Source organism: Trichomycterus rosablanca, unplaced genomic scaffold (assembly GCF_030014385.1).
Source record: "Trichomycterus rosablanca isolate fTriRos1 unplaced genomic scaffold, fTriRos1.hap1 scaffold_167, whole genome shotgun sequence".
Classification (NCBI taxonomy): Eukaryota; Metazoa; Chordata; class Actinopteri; order Siluriformes; family Trichomycteridae; genus Trichomycterus; species Trichomycterus rosablanca.
The window spans coordinates 58,859-73,430 of record NW_026946995.1 but is presented as its reverse complement, the minus strand read 5'-3'; the positions used below and the strand labels follow the sequence as shown (position 1 = coordinate 73,430).

At 37.4% G+C, this 14,572-nt stretch overlaps 1 non-coding gene across 1 annotated transcript; it reads left to right on the top strand.

The window, feature by feature from the left end:
- Window positions 1-12,487: 12,487 nt before the first annotated feature.
- trnaq-cug (transfer RNA glutamine (anticodon CUG)) lies at window positions 12,488-12,559 on the top strand. The gene has a single exon. It is a non-coding gene; the product is annotated as a tRNA-Gln (tRNA).
- Window positions 12,560-14,572: the final 2,013 nt, after the last annotated feature.

The following is a 14,572-nucleotide window of genomic DNA, read 5'->3' as shown; positions in this document are numbered from 1 at the left end:
AGGTAGAGATGGTGATGTTGGCTTTTGGGAATTCTTTACGAGCTTTTTGAGCCATTTGTACCACCATCAGTGAAAGACTTTTCCCACAAGAATGAAGCTGGTTTGTTCCTGTGTGTATGATGATGTTATCAGGTGCACCTATCTGTGTATGATGAAGCAGATTATGTGCTGCCTGGGTTGTGGGACACCAGAATTTCCCCACTCTGTGTGTTGGGAACATCTGCCTGTGTCTCAGAAATTTCCCATTAGAGTCGATGAGGATGGCTGTTTTAGGAGGACAAAGTGAGGCTGAAGATGGGCGGAGCCCCGACTCTTTCTGAGCACCGCTGGAGGGGCGAAGCTCTGGTTCTTTTTGTGTGGTCCTGGAGGGGCGGAGCTCAGACTCTTTCTGAGCACCACTGGAGGGGCGGGGTTCCGGCTCATTCTGTGTAGCGCTGGAGGGGCGGGGCTCGGGTTCTTTCTGAGCACCGCTGGAGGGGCGGGGTTCCGGCTCATTCTGTGTAGCGCTGGAGGGGCGGGGTTCCGGCTCATTCTGTGTAGCGCTGGAGGGGCGGGGCTCGGGTTCTTTCTGAGCACCGCTGGAGGGGCGGGGTTCCGGCTCATTCTGTGTAGCGCTGGAGGGACGGGGCTCGGGTTCTTTCTGAGCACCACTGGAGGGGCGGGGCTCTGGCTCATTCTGTGCATCATTAAACTGTTATACATTATTCTATTTTGTATTAGATGAGATGGTTTCTCTCTGTATTTGTAAATGACAGCTAACAATAATGATCCGACTCTTTTAAGTATTTTGTATAACATATCAAATGTTGGACTTCATCAAAAAGAATCGACTCCTTCAGCTTCCAACTGCTCATTGCTGAGTACTATCAACTTAGTGAATTGACTCTTTTGAGTCTATTCCTGTCGTTCGACTTAAAGAACCGGATTGAAGAATCGACTCATTTGATTCATTTGAACACGCAGACTCACTCGCTCTCCCGCTGTGAGCTTCTCAAACTGAACTGCGTCTTTTTGTACATGAGGAAGAAATCTATGGAGAGATCTCAAATAACATGAACCTGAAGGTCTGAACTTACATTGTAGAAAAGAAAAACAAGCCAGTCCTACAAGCACAAATATCCACCTGATAAGTCACCAGAGACCGGCTGTCCAAAGTGGAAGAACGTTCTTTTGGTTTCTGTAGATGTTAAATGAAGATAGTCTCCCAACAATAAGAACTAATTCACAGTTTACAAACAAACAAAATTCAGAATAAGTAACAGAAACAGACACAGACTTACTGTCACTTTTAAACTACTACCTTGACTTGTGTTGAGTTATGAGATCTGCAGTATGATGTTGTTTGGTGTTTGTTGGTGATGAAAAGAAGTCTGGTCTATAGAATCCACAATTAATACCAACTTCAGTGGTTATACAGTTTGAAAAAGTATTATGGGATGGTCTGTACTAAAATTACACATTTCTAAATGTTTTAAATGTTGAATCAACATGTTTTCTTCTATTATATCTTAATTAAAAACAACTATTGTGAGATTTATATCCACTTGTTCTGTCTGCATTGCACAGGAGTAAAAAAGTAATAAGTAACATTTACTCTGAGTACATTTTAAACGAGTTACTTTTTACTTGAGTAGATTTTTAGACTTGTAATTTTACTTGTACTTAGGTAAAATTAATTAAAGTAATAGTACTTTTACCTGAGTACAATATTTTAGTACTCTTTCCACCTCTGTATTATAGCAATATGGAGACTTTTTGTTTAAATGTACCAACATACCTGAGTAAAATGTTAATGTTCCCAATACATCTGAATACAGAATATCAACAAACTATCAATGTTTAAAGTGTAATTAGCGATATATTATCAATATGGAGACTTTTTTTTAACAAATGTACCAACAGAACTGAGGTAAATGTTGATATCCTCAATAGAGCCGAACACATAATTCCAGTTATCAATCAATGCTAAGTGTAATAATTGATATATTATGATATCACTAATAGCTGAACCCAGAATTCCAGTACAATAACAATGCTAAGTGTAGTTATTGTTAGCTTAGCAAAAAATGGATGCTTTTTGTTCAAATGTAACAACATGCCTGAGGAAAATGTTGATATCCTCAATACAGCTGAACACAGAACTTCACTTAGCAATCAGGGCTAAGTGTAATTAGTGATATAATATCTATATGGAGACTTTTTTAACCAATAAACCAACACAACCTTGATGTTCTTATTATACCAAATATCTTTTACCTTAGTGCCATACGTGAGCTGAACTATGTCAGTTTACTCACTCCTATGTGGACTTTGTGGCTACTCAGACCACACCTCTGTTATGTTGATTACAGCACACAGACCGCTCACCAGTTGCTACAAACCAGAACTAAAACAGGTAAAGACCTGGCTAGCAGTAGCCTTCTCTGCTCTTCAGTACACTGACTGGGACGTGTTTTTATTTATCTAAAAACAGGACAGAAGCTTTCAGGAATCAATAATGAGACCGAGGATTAAGGTTCAATATGTAGATATTTTATTAGCAAACAAGCAATAACAAGCAAAATACATAAATGACACATAAATGACCATAACAATACTAATTCTAGACTGGATAGGTGGCCATTTGTCCAGACTGTAGCAACTGCTTAAGTACAGTGGGGCCAAAAAGTATTTAGTCAGCCACTGATTGTGCAGGTTCTCCTACTTAGAAAGATGAGAGAGGTCTGTAATTTTCATCATAGCTACACTTCAACTATGAGAGACAAAATTAGAAAAAAAACATCCAGGAAATCACATTGTAGGATTTTTAAAGAATTTATTTGTAAATTATGGTGGAAAATAAGTATTTGGTCATGCACAAACAAGCAAGATTTCTGGCTCTCACAGACCTGTAACTTCTTCTTTAAGAAGCTCTTCTGTCCTCCACTCGTTACCTGTATTAATGGCACCTGTTTGACCTCGTTATCTGTATAAAAGACACCTGTCCACAGCCTCAAACAGTCAGACTCCAAACTCAACTTTGGCCAAGACCAAAGAGCTGTCGAAGGACACCAGGAAGAAAATTGTAGACCTGCACCAGGCTGGGAAGAGTGAATCTACAATAGGCAAGCAGGTTGGTGTGAATAAATCAACTGTGAGAGCAATTGTAAGAAAATGGAATACATACAAGACCATTGAGGGTCAAGATCTCATCCCGTGGGGTCAAAATGATCATGAGAATGGTGAGCAAAAATCCCAGAACTACACGGAGGGACCTGATAAATGACCTGCAGAGAGCTGGGACCAAAGTAACAAAGGCTACCATCAGTAACACACTACGCCGAGAGGGACTCAAATCCTGCAGTGCCAGGCGTGTCCCCCTGCTTAAGCCAGTACATGTCCAGTCCCGTCTGAAGTTTGCCAGAGAGCATATGGATGATCCAGAAGAGGATTGGGAGAATATCATGTGGTCAGATGAAACCAAAATGGAACTTTTTGGTAAAAACTCATCGTGTTTGGAGGAGGAAGAATGCTGAGTTGCACACCATACCTACTGTGAAGCATGGGGGTGGAAACATCATGCTTTGGGGCTGTTTTTCTGCAAAGGGGACAGGACGACTGATCCGTGTTAAGGGAAGAATGAACGGGGCCATGTATCGTGAGATTTTAAGCCAAAACCTCCTTCCATCAGTGACAGCATTGAAGATGGAACGTGGCTGGGTCTTCCAGCATGACAATGATCCCAAACACACCGCTCGGGCAACGAAGGAGTGGCTCCGTAAAAAGCATTTCAATGTCCTGGAGTGGCCTAGCCAGTCTCCAGACCTCAACCCCATAGAAAATTTGTGGAGTCCGTGTTGCCCAGCGACAGCCCCAAAACATCACTGCTCTAGAGGAGATCTGCATGGAGGAATGGGCCAAAATACCAGCTACAGTGTGTGCAAACCTGGTGAAGACTTACAGGAAACGTTTCACCTCTGTCATTGCCAACAAAGGTTATGTTACAAAGTATTGAGTTGAACTTTTGTTATTGACCAAATACTTATTTTCCACCATCATTTACAAATAAATTCTTTAAAAATGCTACAATGTGATTTCCTGGATTTTTTTTCTCATTTTGTCTCTCAAAATTACAGACCTCTCTCATCTTTCTAAGTAGGAGAACTTGCACAATCAGTGGCTGACTAAATACTTTTTGGCCCCACTGTATATTAAAACTCTTTCCACACTGTGAGCACCCATATGGTTTCTCTCCAGTGTAAATGCGCTTGTGTGTTTTGACTCTGTTGATTAAAACTCTTTCCACACTGTAAACACTGATACAGTTTCTCCCCACTGTGAATGTGCTGGTGTATTTTAAGCTCACTCATTGTATTAAAACTCTTCCCACACAGTGAGCACTGATACGGTTTCTCTTCACTTTGAATGCGCTGGTGTATTTTAAGCTCACTCTTTATATTAAAACTCTTTCCACACTGTAAGCACTGAAACGGTTTATCTCCAGTGTGAATGCGCTGGTGAATTATAAAAGCACTCTGTTGATTAAAACTGTTACCCCTTTTCCACCGGTTCCGGTCCGTTCCGGTTCCTGAACTTGACTTGGAACCGGTTCAATTTTTTTTCAATCTGGCCCCACAGAATACTTGGTTTTTCAGCCTGAACCGTGACGTCACATGTGGGTGTGTCATGTTGTACAGCATAGCGACAGCAACAATGGCGTCTGCTGGTGTCTCGTTTGGAGCTTAATGCTGCATTTTTATCTTTTAAAATTCACCTGATTGGATTTTGTTGCTGATATTTTCAAAGCGCCTTTAAAAAGATGAAGTGTGTGATATGATGCGGTAAAAGTGACCCGGACAGAACGAACAACGCTTAACGTGAAAAATAAACCATAACGTGGCTTATTATACTAAAACACTAAGCGATGAATTTGGGCAGTACAGCGCACTTATAACGAGTAATAGTAATAGTAATAGTGTTTCTATGTCGTATTTTAGTACATTCAGCCATTTTACACTTCGAACCTCGAGCTGCATAAACACCACACATGAAGTAAATCCAGCTAAACACAGATACATGTGGAGCCTTTAGGCTGGATTTGATGGTTATTTGACACAGATGGATGTTCGTGTTGTGGAACTTTAGTGATGTTTTATAGCAGTGCTGATCAAATCGGCTATTTGCACTGAGAGTTGCGGTGAAAGCGAAGCGCAAAACGCTTCTCACGTCAATGAACTAAAGAAAACAACAAGTGAGACAAAAACAAACATCTGTAACAGCACAAATGCTCACAGATAATCTACAAGCTCCGCCATGATGGTACGACTCTTTAACTTTCGTTAAGTACGCCCACCGATGATGACGTAAGCTTGGTTCTCAAAAACTGGTGGAAACGCATGTCGGTTCTCTACAGAACACCAAGGTTCTGAGAAACCTGAACAGAACCGGTTCAAGAACCATGGTGCTTTTGGTGGAAAAGGGGTAACTGTGAGCACTGATATGGTTTCTCTCCAGTGTGAATGCGATGGTGTAATTTGAGATTACTCTTTGTATTAAAACTGGAGATGCATGATACTGGTATCGGGTATTTGCCAGATACCACGCTCATTAACTTGTACTCGTACTCGCAAACGAGGCTCCGATACTAAATATCCGATACCGTGTGCCTAAAACTCGGCTCTCGATCACAAAGTGAACTATCCAGCAACTCGAGCCGACCGGCTGGCCGAGCGCTCGGCTGGGAATGAGTGACATGTCGAACAGCCAATGAGAACGCAGGATACGGTGTGAGGGGAAACGCAGGAGAGGAGTGTAAACAGGTGGGACAGGGGGATAATATAGTTTATATCAGAATACACCAGCACACACACACACATTTTACAGTATTTCTGACCTGATCGTTCTCTACAAAACATAACAACAAAACACCAACATTGCAAACATATTTATTAACCTCCAACTCACTACAGAACAATCCATGCTATTCGTGTTGCCAAATCCACTCAGATTCATTTATTTTTCTTCCTTGATTTCATCACATCAGCGCACAAACACTTTGATCACTCGCTACTTGTTGACGTGCATTTTTGGACGTGGTATCATTAAACTTCTCGTCACTTCTCACATGCGTTTTTGTTTTTAAAAAACGGTATTTGTGAGACCGTTGGTTTCTGTTCAGTGCGTGTACTCAAAGGAAAAAATAAACTTTTCCACTGCACTATTTTACACTAAAAACTACACTATTCCATAATGCTCCAGATTGCATCATTCTAAATAGGTATCGTATCGGCAAGTACAAGAATACATGTACTTGTACTCGGTTGGGAAAAAAATGGTATTGATGCATCCCTAATTAAAACTCTTTCCACACTGTGACCACTGGTATGGTTTCTCTCCAGTGTGAATGCGCTGGTGTCTTTTCAGACCACTCTGCCCATTAAAACAAAGATCCAAAGAGCCATGAGACACAATACCATCCATGAGTTAAATTAAGAAACAAAAAATGTAATCTTTTTGACACTTTAATCCAATTAGCATAATAATTTGAAATGCAGTCTACTTTAAGTTTACATTATATCATATCGTATATCACTACTTCTCTAAAGCATATGAGTTTTTTTGCCATATCACCCAGCCCTACTGGAAGTGATGCTTAATTTAATGGACATTTAATAACATTTGTAGCTTAAATTTCCTGAGTGTCTGCAAAACAAAAGTGTTCTTATGTATCGCGAGTGAATATCGTTATCTCAAAGATATCGTGATATTTTTTAAAGGCCATATCGCCCACCCCTAGTGTTGTGTGCATACTGCACACTTCTGTACTGAAAGCGCCGCATACTTCCTCCAATGTAGTACAGACTCTGTTAGTATGCGATTCTGGATGCAGCTAATGTTTCTCTCCAGTGTGAATGCGTTGGTGTGTTTTGAGAGCACTCTGTTGATTAAAGCTCTTGCCACAATGTGAGCACTGATACGGTTTCTGTCCAGTGTGAATGCACTGGTGTATTTTGAGATTACAATGTTGATTAAAACCCTTCCCACACTGTGAGCACTGATACGGTTTCTCTCCAGTGTGAACGCGCTGGTGTGTTTTGAGATTACTATGTGTAATAAAACTCTTCCCACACTGTGAGCACTGATACGGTTTCTCTCCAGTGTGAACGCGCTGGTGTCTTTTTAGATGACTCTGTCCATTAAAACTCCTCCCACACTGTAAGCACTGATACGGTTTCTCTCCACTCTGAATGCGCTGGTGTATTTTGAGCACACTCTGTCTATTAAAACTCTTTCCACACTGTGAGCACTGATACGGTTTCTCTCCAGTGTGAATGTGCTGGTGTCTTTTCAGATCACTCGGGAACCTGAAGCTCTTCCCACACTGTGTGCACTGATACGGTTTCTCTCCTGTGTGAATGCGCTGGTGTATTTTGAGAGCACCCTGGGTACTGAAGCTCTTCCCACACTGTGAGCACTGATATGGTTTCACTACTGTGTGAATGCGCTGGTGTACTTTGAGAGCACCCTGGGTACTGAAGCTCTTCCCACACTGTGAGCACTGATACGGTTTCTCTCCAGTGTGAATGCGCTGGTGTATTTTAAGAGCACTCAGGCACCTGAAGCTCTTCCCACACCGTGAGCAGACGTTTCCTTCTTCCTGTGTGGGACTGAGAGAGGTGTTAATGCTGACAGTACCAGAGGACGTTTGCTGATTACTGGAGCTTCTGGTGGGCGTCAGATCCTCATGTTCAGTCTTAATCTTCACCAGAGTCTCATATTTATCATGGTTGCAGCTCTTGATGTGATTGTGGAGCTGATTTTGGGTTGTAGAGGAACGTGGACACGAGGAGCAGCAGAAATCCTTGTTCAGTTCTGAAGCAGAAAATAATCAAATACATTTATAACATTATAAATAATCAAATACATTTATAACATCATAAATAATAAATACATTTATAACATCATAAATCATCAAATACATTTATAACATTATAAATAATCAAATACATTTATAACATTATAAATAATCAAATACATTTATACCATTATAAATAATCAAATACATTTATAACATTATAAATAATAAATACATTTATAACATTATAAATAATCAAATACATTCATAACATTATAAATAATCAAATACATTTATAACATTATAAATAATAAATACATTTGTAACATTATAAATAATAAATACATTTATAACATTATAAATAATAAATACATTTATAACATTATAAATAATCAAATACATTCATGACATTATAAATAATCAAATACATTTATAACATTATAAATAATAAATACATTTATAACATTATAAATAATAAATACATTTATAACATTATAAATAATCAAATACATTTATAACATTATAAATAATCAAATACATTTATAACATTATAAATAATCAAATACATTTATAACATTATAAATAATCAAATACATTTATAACATTATAAATAATAAATACATTTATAACATTATAAATAATAAATACATTTATAACATCATAAATAATCAAATACATTTACAACATCATAAATAATCAAATACATTTATAACATTATAAATAATCAAATACATTTATAACACTATAAATAATCAAATACATTTATAACATTATAAATAATCACATACATTTATAACATTATAAATAATCAAATACATTTATAACATTATAAATCATCAAATACATTTATAACATTATAAATAATCAAATACATTTATAACATTATAAATAATCAAATACATTTATAACATTATAAATAATCAAATACATTTACAACATTATAAATAATCAAATACATTTATAACATTATAAATAATAAATACATTTATAACATCATAAATAATCAAATACATTTACAACATCATAAATAATCAAATACATTTATAACATTATAAATAATCAAATACATTTATAACACTATAAATAATCAAATACATTTATAACATTATAAATAAACAAATACATTTATAACATTATAAATAATCAAATACATTTATAACATTATAAATAATCAAATACATTTATAACATTATAAATAATCATATACATATATAACATTCTAAATCATCAAATATATTTATAACATTATAAATAATAAATACATTTATAACATTATAAATAATCAAATACAATTATAACATTATAAATAATAAATACATTTACAGTGTATCACAAAAGTGAGTACACCCCTCACATTTCTGCAGATATTTAAGTATATCTTTTCATGGGACAACACTGACAAAATGACACTTTGACACAATGAAAAGTAGTCTGTGTGCAGCTTATATAACAGTGTAAATTTATTTTTACCTCAAAATAACTCAATATACAGCCATTAATGTCTAAACCACCGGCAACAAAAGTGAGTACACCCCTAAGAGACTACACCCCTAAATGTCCAAATTGAGCACTGCTTGTCATTTTCCCTCCAAAATGTCATGTGACTCGTTAGTGTTACTAGGTCTCAGGTGTGCACTGCTTTATTGAAGAGGCTGAGGGTAAAGGTGATGGACGGGCCAAGCATGTCTCCAGACCTAAACCCAATAGAACATCTTTGGGGCATCCTCAAGCCGAAGGTGGAGGAGCGCAAAGTCTCGAATATCCGCCAGCTCCGTGATGTCGTCATGGAGGAGTGGAAAAGCATTCCAGTGGCAACCTGTGAAGCTCTGGTAAACTCCATGCCCAGGAGAGTTAAGGCAGTTCTGGGAAATAATGGTGGCCACACAAAATATTGACACTTCAGGAACTTTCACTAAGGGGTGTACTCACTTTTGTTGCCGGTGGTTTAGACATTAATGGCTGTATATTGAGTTATTTTGAGGGAAGAATAAATTTACACTGTTATATAAGCTGCACACAGACTACTTTTCATTGTGTCAAAGTGTCATTTTGTCAGTGTTGTCCCATGAAAAGATATACTTAAATATCTGCAGAAATGTGAGGGGTGTACTCACTTTTGTGATACACTGTAAAACATTATAAATAATCAAATACATTTATAACATTATAAATCATCAAATACATTTATAACATTATAAATCATCAAATACATTTATAACATTATAAATAATCAAATACATTTATAACATTATAAATAATAAATACATTTATAACATTATAAAGAATAAATACTGTTAGTAATTGTTAAACTGAGATCTGATGCTAAAGTCCTGTAACGTGATTCATCCTGCATTCATCATTTCCTGCTCACACTGATCTGCATGAGCACAATACAAGCTTTCACTGTATGATGCTTCATCCCAGGTTCCTCTGATTCTATTCAATCCAAATCTTATTTTACTCAAGATAAAAAATATCTTACTGAGTTCATCTTTATCTTCAGGTTCTTCCTTCTTCACAGGCTTCATCTGGAAAGCTCCACACTGTTGGTCCTCTGGGGTGAGGTGTTCCTCAGAGGTGACGTGTTCCACAGGGATTAAAGATCCTTCACCTGAAATTCCTCAATATGTGAAGAAGAAACTCAACAACTGGAGGAAACTGAAGATTGTGGGTTTAGTTACCACAAATAAATACTACTTAGATTTAATCCAGACTGGAAGTATCAGCACTTCTACACAGGACAGTACGGTACAGTACAGGTTCTAATCCCACTATCCACATTCTCTTATTAGTTCTACTATACTAACCACACTGTACTGTACTAACATGGCAAATTGCTCCACATTTACTTACAGAAGTAACTTCCATCTTCTTCCTCCTCCTTTTTTATTAGTTTCTCTTGGAATCCTTCATTTTGTAGATCTATGGGGGTGACGTGTCCCTCTTCTGCTGACTGCATTATTAAAAGATCTGACAGACAGACGGACAGATAGACAAATGTACTTTATTCCCTATTAAAGAGAAATCCAGGAAAATTCTTTCAGACACTTTTAACTGTTTATTTTTAATGCTGTGAGGCTGTAAACAGAGTGAAAATGTTGAAACTATTGTGGGACTGAGCAGCATCAGACAGAAAAGACTTCTAATAGAACTTTTTGGGTTGGTTTCACAGACAGGGATTAAGCCTAGTCCTAGACTACACAGCATTTTGAATGGAGATTCTCTATTTAAAGCTAAATGTAGTCCTGGACTATAAGCCTTAATCCCTGTCTGGGAAACAACCCTTTGAGTTTGGTGGAAGTGGTTTTGTGGCCCAAAGTGAAATGATTAAGTCTGATGTTCTTTACATCTAGTTTATCAACTAGGCTGAAGTTAGTTACTTATTCGCGGCTTCCGATTCGTTTGGTTACTTATTCGCAGCTTCATATTTAGCGGCTGAAGTTGGTTCCTTATTCACAAAGGGAGCGTTCGCCATGGATATTTGCTGCACACTTTATATTTTACCGACATAAATCAACTAAATGAAGACGTGAACATAATTTTTTTTGGCTGATAAAATTTGTAAAAAAACTTTGTAATTTTCCTTACAAAGAGGGACCAGTTCTGTATGATGGATTTGTTATTTGTCTGGCCCGACATGAATTATGCCACCAGGTTATAATTACATAAATGTATAAATACATATTTTACTTACAGATGAGGCTCTACAGTACAAACACAGCAGCTTCTTGTTCTTCTTATGATGTTTAATGGCGGTTGGCAGAACAACTTAAGACGCACCAGCGTCACCAACTGGACTGGAGTTGAACAGCAGCTTAGCAGTAAAACATCTCCATTAGCACATCTGTATTAGTGGTGTGCGATACTGCTAAATTTGGTATCGATCCGATAGCAAGTAAATACAGGGCCAGTATCGCCGATATCGATCCGATACCGATACTTTGTACTTACTTTCATGTAGGGAAGAGCAGTGTATCATGATTTATGAGGTGAATGTATCATCAATTTGCTTTGACTAATAAATGATTTTGTGTTTATTAGTTCATCATGTGCAGTGAAAACCCACTACAGTTTGTAGGTGAATAAAAAGTAATTTTATTAATGTAATAAACTAATGAAGTCTGGGAAACAATTATATAATAAGAAACATAATTCCCCCTCTCATTGTACACTCTGGCTTTTTGTAAAACAAAGTACAGAAAAAGTTCCGGGAGTCTCCAGCATATACATAGCGGCTCCCTGATTCCCACAAGTCAGATCAAATCTCCCGAAATCTAAAATGAGTGGCCAAGAGCGCACATAAATCTATGATTAAATATGCAATCTATTGCACTATGTAGGGAACATAAATCTATTATCTTGCACACTATCTGGTGCACTATGTAGTACACATTAATGTCTTTGTGACGTAAACAGTTAGTTTAGTAGCTCAGTAAGCAGCTCCTAAAAGTTCTGTTATCACCCAAATACTTTGCTGTGTGCGAGAGGTTTTTAGCTTTTCTTTTTAGCTCCCTGAAATGAGTTTTTGCAACTTGGGATGTCTGACATGTTAACTTCCATTTATTCATCCAGCTTAAATACCATAAACACTACATAAAAACATGTGGAGTTAATGGTGTAATTATTAACCTTTGTACTGGGTTCTTTGTTTGTGGTTCCATGGTGTAATGGTTAGCACTCTGGACTCTGAATCCAGTGATCCGAGTTCAGATCTCGGTGGAACCTGGTTTTATTTAGGTAAAAACACTGTTATCAATGCTGAGAAGACAATAGTGTTTCACATATGACTGCTCTATGCCAAATTAGAACACAAAGTGGCAAGTCAGTGTTTACAGCTAAATCTACCGGCCAACTGCATCCTGAACTTAGTGCAGTTTTCCAACAGTGGAACGTTTTGTTGTGATTTTGATACTTGGGTGGCAATGTTTAACTAAAATTACTTTTATTTAGTATTTAAAATTTCTAAATTACCTCAGTTTTTTTAAATTGATTTCAGTCAATTATATCAATCGTGTAAGTTTAAATATAAATAACTTTATATTATAAAGTGAAGTCTAAAGTTGTGTTTATTTTTCTTTTTTGTTGTGCTGTCAGGATTCCATGGTGTAATGGTTAGTACTCTGGACTCTGAATCCAGCGATCAGAGTTCAAATCTCGGTGGGACCTTACTGCTTTTATTTGGGGCCCGGTGTGAGGTCCAAGATTGTGAAACATTAGCAGTTTCAGGATGGTAGCATTCAGCGCATGTGCAGTTAGGGCTGGGCGATTTTCATGATTAATTCGGTTAATTCGCACGTTTTTACCCGATGTTAGAATGTGACAATCGCGATTGTTTACATACTTTATATTTTAAAATACCAACATGTCACGAAGCAGAAACTGACCAGACGCTCGCGGAATATATATCAGGGAAAGTTTAATATAAAAAGGCAAAACAGTGTACAAAATCAGGTAGAGTCCAAAACCAGCGAAAACCAAAACAGTAAACGGAAAACAACACGGATGACACACGGTAGCGGTTAGATTCAGTAATAAGGAGCGCAAACACGATCGGCAAAACGAGACACAAACAGAAGAGTTTAATTAAGATTCACTGAATCAAACACCGCTGAACTGAATCAAAATACGGAGCTGATGAGCGCGATTACTGTAATTGAGTCGTTTTTTGTGTACTTTTAAAGTACATTTTACAACCTGTAATTTTACTTTTACTTAAATAAGTTTTGTACTAAGAATTGTAATTCACTACATTTTAAATCACATCCGTTACTGAGTAAAGAAATCACGTCTGGGAAACTGCTGCAGTGAATTCTGCGATAGGGAGTCGGATCTTTTGTCTCGGTTCCTTTTAAAGAGCCGTATGTATGTAACGATTCCCAAATGCGCGAATCGGTTCCTTTATTTTGGCTTAAAGGGCCGTTCAATAGAATCGAACCATTCTACGACACATAATGGTGGTTAATACAGTTTGAAAGTTTTATGGGACTAAAACGACACATTACTAGGGGTGTGCTATATCGTATCGTTCACGATAATACCGGTATAATTTTTAAAACGATACAAAAAGTACCATATCGTAATAAAAGCGATATTCTGCATACTTTACGTAATGACGTCACACAGCTACGCAAATGCCGTACGTTCGTTACGTGGGTCATTTGGGTACAGTAACGAGTATGAAGAAACGCGGCTCTGCGGTGCAGAAGTCCACCATAAATTAATCTTTGGCAACCCAAACCCCAATCAAAGATTGCCGGCAGCTTTTTGCGGAAGTATTTCTGCACGCAGGTTTACACAGGGACGCAATTCAACAGCGCACCTCCACCAGACAGTGCAGGAATACTCTCAACATTAATGTCCACCAGTACTAATACTACTACTGTACTTAATAGTAATTGTGGCGCGCTACGAGTTCCAGTGTGTATATATATATATATATATACAGTGTATCACAAAAGTGAGTACACCCCTCACATTTCTGCAAATATTTTATTATATCTTTTCATGGGACAACACTATAGACATGAAACTTGGATATAACTTAGAGTAGTCAGTGTACAGCTTGTATAGCAGTGTAGATTTACTGTCTTCTGAAAATAACTCAACACACAGCCATTAATGTCTAAATGGCTGGCAACATAAGTGAGTACACCCCACAGTGAACATGTCCAAATTGTGCCCAAAGTGTCAATATTTTGTGTGACCACCATTATTAGCACTGCCTTAACCCTCCTGGGC